The sequence below is a fragment of the Monopterus albus genome, unplaced genomic scaffold (assembly GCF_001952655.1).
Source record: "Monopterus albus unplaced genomic scaffold, M_albus_1.0 scaffold333.1, whole genome shotgun sequence".
Lineage (NCBI taxonomy): Eukaryota > Metazoa > Chordata > Actinopteri > Synbranchiformes > Synbranchidae > Monopterus > Monopterus albus.
In genome coordinates, this window is record NW_018128213.1 from 7,086 (window position 1) to 13,793 (window position 6,708).

Below are 6,708 nucleotides of genomic sequence, written 5' to 3' on the forward strand. Positions count from 1 at the left end.
GCGCTCAATTAACTGAGAGAATACGGTCAGTTTTCAAAATAAAAGATCATTCATACTCAGATAATAAATAAAACAAAAATAATTAATTATTTCTTGTACGGCCCGGTACCAATTGATCCACGGACCGGTACCGGTCCGCGGCCCGGGGGTTGGGGACCACTGATCTAACACATCAAAATGAGTTAAGTTTACATTCCAGGCTGACATCCTTTAACACAGAGAAATTACTTCTTAATCACACCGTCTCAGTTGTAACAAGCCAGAATGTCACTTATCACTTGATATGATTCACACATTAACCTTGCGAGATACTGAAGCATGACATTGGAGTGGCATCGGGCATCAGCCACGAACCGCATGCTGTCTCCTGCCGCTGAGCACCCGCATCTGCGCCTTGATTTAGGTCTCCTCTGACGACTACGTGAATCTGAAGCAAGGAGGATTACCAGCTAGGTGCTGTTGAATACATTACATTAAAAAAATAATAATAATAAAGGTTGAGTGAAATAGAGGCATTACCGTATGAATGGGACGAAGAGGAGGAAGATGATGAAGAAAGACGTGGGAGTTTTCCCTGCTGGGGGATTTCTTGCTTTGGCTGAGGGAGCGCTTGCTGGGGGTGCTGCTGTTCCAGGGCTCGCTGCGGCTCAGCTGTGTCTTGATTCTGCTGCTGCTGATCCTGTTTGTCTACCGAATTGTATACGAGGAGGCTGGAGCCTTGAGAGCATTGAAGCAGAACGCTGTCTGGAACTGAGTTGAAAAACATTATTATTACACGAGGTGAGAACTGTTATTATTACATATAGTCAGAGAAGCTCGACCGCAGCCAAAACTTACTTTCCAATGCGTCCTCTGTTAAGGGTCGCTGCTCCTGATCAGTGTGATGGGCACTTTCTTTTTTTTTAGAGAACAGAAAACTTAGTATTTTATTTTTCGCATCAGGTGTATATATATTTTAAACATTCTTTTAAACTCACCGGTCACCTCGTGGTTCTGGCTCTCCAAAGATTGCTCCTGGCATAAAGCTTCTTCATTCGCCCTCAAATAGCTGTCTAGCCAGGGGAGTAAAAACTTTTTTTTTTCCAAAATATATTTAATATATACACACAGTGAATTGTTAAAACGTAGCAGAATACTTACTGAGCGGCTCTCCAGGGCTCATGTCATTACTACCGTGATAAGCTGACTCTGATGTGAATGAAATGATCTCGGTTAACATACAAGCTTTCGTAAAACATAAAAATAAAATTGCAACACTCTTTTCACGGAGTACCTGGATTCATCTCGATGTGTGTGAAGAGCTGAACTGACTATGTGTAAGACTTGTGTCTGAGTATTTTACCCCCGTCAGGAAAAACAGTTTTCTGCCTAATGACAAAACCATATGGTGTTAGTCTGTTTTTTAACAGAATTACCCCCAATAAATACCTAAGGAGCAAAGGTCTCCTTTTTGAAACTCAATATCTGCCCCAGTATTGACTGTTTGACACTTTAACTCAAAGAGGGGGCATCTTCTGATTTTTTAAAAGCTAAATATCTGTTCAACCCAGTAATACTACAAAAATAGCTGTTTCACACAGCCTTAACTGAAGGACATCTGTTTTAGTTGTGTTTAGCATTTGTTTTATTCACTATATAACATTACAAACCCCAAATAATAAAAATAGCTGTTCAACTCCTGCTCTTTCATATTTTATATACAAAAACCCCTAATACTAGAAAATAGCTGCTTCACACCTTAACTCAAAGAGGGGAGATCTTCTCTTTTTTTAAGCTAAATATCTGCTCAACTCCTGCTCTCTCCTTATTTAATATACAAAACCCCTAATACAAAAAATAGCTCTTTCACACACCTTTAACTCAAGGATAAGAGGGTGAGGGAGGGAGGGGGCAGGACAACGCTTCTGATTGGTTAACCTTTCACCTAGAACTGGTAAATTGAGTTTGATGAAAACCGGGTTATATAGTCTCTGGTGACAGTTATATGGCGTCTGTGCTAATCAGCTGGGGTTGGAAACATCTGTGCCCTACACCTGGGATGCCTTTGTTGGTAATAACAACAGTGGAGAGAGAGGGTGCAGGGAGAGGAGAGAGAAGCGACACGGAGCATACCTGACGGACCCAGGTACCGTGGTGCTATTTTGTGGGAGACAGCTTTCAGGGTTATGTGTGCCGAGGACAGCCAGACCTGTTGTCCGGTTTCGTACCTGGGTGCTGCCTGACGCCGTCAGTCCGCCAGGTGGTTCTGTTCAGAAGTGCGTTGAAGGGCTGTCTTGGTCTCAATCCAGGGTAGGTAACAGCTCCAAGAGCAGGGTCTGTGGCTGGTAACACAGCGCAGGGCATTTTCAAGTTCCTGATTTAGCCTCTCCACTTGTCCATTGGTTTGGAGATGGCATCCAGACGAGAGATGAGGTTGAGCTCTGATGGCCTTGCAGAAAGCGGCCCACACCTGGGAAATGAACTGGGGTCCACGGTCCGACACTATGTCGGAGGCGAGTCCGTGTAGCCGGAAGACATGTCGGACCAGCTCGTCAGCCGTTTCTGTTGCCGAGGGGAATTGTGGCAGGGTGACGAAGTGGGCGGCTTTAGAGAAGCGATCGATGGTAGACAGGATCACTGAGTTACCGCTTAATAAAGCAAGTGGAATTCACTAAGACTAACATCAATTCAAAGCAAAAGTATCAGCCCTCCAATACTTCTGCACTAGTTTCAGTACGTCTCTAAAGTGCTAGTAGAACCAGTAACTTGCAGTATTCTCCTTGCCTAAAAGTGATTACAGCTGATACATTATTACTGAAAGAGTTTTCTGCCCAATGACATAGAAAATTTAGTATCATATATTAAGGATAAAATGTTCTTTAATTGCATTCTTGCAAATACAAAGTGTGCAACTGTGCCCATGAGGGAACGTGTAAATGTGTTGAATAAAAGCTGAAGATCTGTGAGGCTGCGTCCACAGATCGGGAGGGGAACTGAAACTCCCTGTTCCAAGACTGTGCTGGAAACTGGGTGAGGGGTGATAAGGATCATTTAAAATACAAAACATTGTTAATACTGTTGCTGCCATCTTGCTTTATTGCAACCACTTTCTGCACAACAGCGACCAGAAGTGGAGCAACAGCATCAGCCTGTCAATCAAAGCTGTCAAATAAACCTCTTTTTATCATCAAATAACTTATTAAAAACAAACTTACAAGATAAATGACCACTTAGCTACCAAAAACAGACGTGACCTTTCTAATTTGGAATTTGAGTAAAATTTGGCTCATGTCCCATCCACTAACATGGAGGAGGCAGGATTTATGACCTATACTGAAACCAGCCACCAGTCATGAGTCACAGTGGCTTCACTTCTGGGAGCTGTCATGGCGTCTGCTTGTTCTACAGTCCATGATCTGAATTGTTAATTCATCATTCTCTTTGCTATGTACTTAAGCCATTTACCCACTGATTTTTAGCAAACTGCTCAGACTTGTCACAGGACACATTCACAACACCAGGACACTTCTCTGTGTCCCATGAGAGCGTATCTAGATAAAGATGGCTCTGTGAGACCAAGATTAAAATATACTGTAGCATAGAAACATAAAATGCGGTTTTGCAGTTTTGTATTGTATTATAAATAGCTAAGCACACACACAAAAAACACCAAAAACTCGACACAAACATTTTATTGAGGTTTTTATTTGATTCCATCGCTATAAGACAATGCTGAAATTGGATTTATTATCATCATAAGTGAGGTGATCATAACAAAGATCGGGTGTTGATTTTGTTGACATGTTCCTCACCCAGTGATCTGTATATCTATTTTTCTTGAGAATAAACTTTACTTTACATCATGGTTCTGTAGGTCTGGTGTATTCAGTCAGAGAGAGAAAGAGGCTTTGGATACTAATTCTGTCTTCATTTACATTTGAACACATAAGCAGATGCTCATCAGTCAAGACAAATGTGTATTAGGACTAAATAATATTTGACAGGATAAGTCACAGATGGCTCTGTAATGTATCATGATGTATGGTCACATTGTACATGCTGACCCTAAAAACAACTCATCTTTAGAGTCAAAGATATGGTGATCAATGAGTAAAGAACACATCTGCATTTCTGATCCTCATTTTCAGGTGTTCCATCTCAACCCTTGGTCCTCCAGAGGTCTGGGACTCAGCCAAGTAACTGGGTTTGAGCTCCTCTCCATCCAGAGGTCTGTCTGTCTGTGTAAAAAGTGACTGGGTCTCGGGGCCAAGTTCAGGCTATGCCCCTCGTTGGGTTTGAGCTCCTCTCCATCCAGAGGTCTGTCTGTCTGTGTAAAAAGAACTGGTCCTGAGCCTGTTGTATTCCAGATGGCCTCCAACTCTTGTCTTCCAGACGACTGAAGCCCCAGAGCAGTCTCTGCCTTTCTACAGATTGATTTGAACTATTCTATAGTTATCTGTTCTTTTTAAATTAGCTTTAGCTGCACACACTCACACATACACACACACACACACACACACACACACGATTTCACTGCCACACAAACAAAGACACAACATAACAACTTGTATAATAAAAATCATCAATACTGTGGAAAACTATGATGAGTTTTTACTCTTTGACATTTTAGAATAAAACATGCATCCATTAAATAAATCTGACAGATGAATCAATAATTTTAAGTCCACAAACATATTTTAATTAAAGGGATTTTCAGCTGAGGCAACATCTTATTCTGAATCTAACCCCCTGAAATTTAAATCCAATAGAGTTCAATTCAGCCTCCACCTGGAAGACCTGTACGGTAAACTAAAAGAAGACATATATAGAAAGACAGGTGTGTAATATAATACTATAATATTACCAATATTACTTGAGAAAAAAGAGGAGAACGTGGGGACTTTACATTAACTTACATGCATTTCCTGTAAACTAACCCTAACCTTAACCAGAACCACTACTTGCCTAACCCTGACCCTAACCTTAACCTAACCCTAACCTCATCCTAACCCTAAACCATAAAATAAAATAAATGTAATGGAGTAAAAAAGTACATGTTTTACCTCTAAAATGTAGTGAGGTAAAAGTATGAAGAAGCGCAAAATGTAAATACTTAAGCGAAGTACTTATACTACAAAGCTGTACTTAATTACAGTACTTGATTAAATGTACTGAATTACTTTCCAGAACTGGCCATATATCAACCAGATCGAATGCTTTACATGTCTTTAACAAACTCACTCATCCTTGAAGGGTTTGATGTCGGGGTACTGTGGTCTATTACTGAGTCCACTGCTGCTTTAAGATCTAAAATAACTGGAAACCTCCATCTCCATAAGCATATTCTCTAGCCTTGGTTGTCTGTAGATGCTTAAATTGAAGACATTTATCTATTAAGGCAGCAACTCCTATCTTTATCTTTATCTTTTTGACAGGATGATTAAGACCCCTCACATTCCATGTTATAAGATTTAAACCACAGAATGTAGAGTATGTCTGTATAGTTGTGTAAGAAATATGATGCATCACACACACACCACATCACATTTGATCACATTGTTACCTGTGGGTGGTTCAGCATCGCTGTCTGGTACTGGTGCTGCACCGATCACAGCCACAAAAGCAAAGACCAGGAACACAATATTCATTTTCTGAAAGAAAAGTACCATGCAGATGGTGGAAACACTGCAAATAGATACACAATAAGAAAACTAAGGAGACTGCTCCTTCATGACTTTTATCTATCTCAACCACTGACATAAATATGATGGACATAGAGTCACCACGTCCCTCCACTATGCCAACACAAGACAAAATACTGTGAAAATACTGTTGCTGCCATCTTGCTTTATTGGAACCAGATTGTGCACAGTAGCAACCAGAAGTGGAGCAACAGCATCAGACTGTCAATCAAATTGTCAAATCAAGTGAAATAAACCTTTTTTAAGTCATCAAATTAGCTACAAAAAGCAACAGAAGTGACCTCTGGGGAAAATTGATCTAATTTGGACTTTTGAGTTTAATTTTGGCTCATGTCCCATCCACTAACATGGAGGAGGCAGGATTTATGACCTTTACTGAAACCAGCCACCAGGGGGTGATCGAGTCACGGTGGCTTCACTTCTGGAGCTGTCATGGCGTCCGTTTGTTCTGCGGTCCATGATCTGAACTGTTAATTCATCACTCTCTTTGCTATGTACTTCAGCCATTTACCCACTGATTTTTAGCAAACTGATCAGACTTGTCACAGGACACATTCACAACACCAGGATATTTCTCTGTGTCCCATGAGAGCATATCTAGATAAAGACGGCTCTGTGAGACCAAGATTAAAATATACTGGAGTATATAAACATAAAATGCTGCTTTGTAAAGTTTTGTATTGTATTATAAATAGCTAAGCACACACAAATATTAACAAATATTATTTTGTCACCTTTAGTTACATAAACAAATACACACAACATTTATTTGCCACATAAACAATAACATAATGTAACAATACTCAATAAAACTATATACAATATAATTAAATATTAAAAAGTCTATTTGCATCTAAAATGTAGTGAAGACAAAGTATGAAGAGGCAGGACATGAAAATACTGTAGTAAAGTACTTATATCACAAATCTGTACTTAAACTGAAGACATTTATCTATTAAGGCAGCAACTCCCCTGGCCCTGATATCCCCACATGACCCTGCCACAAACTTATCCAGCTACTGAATAA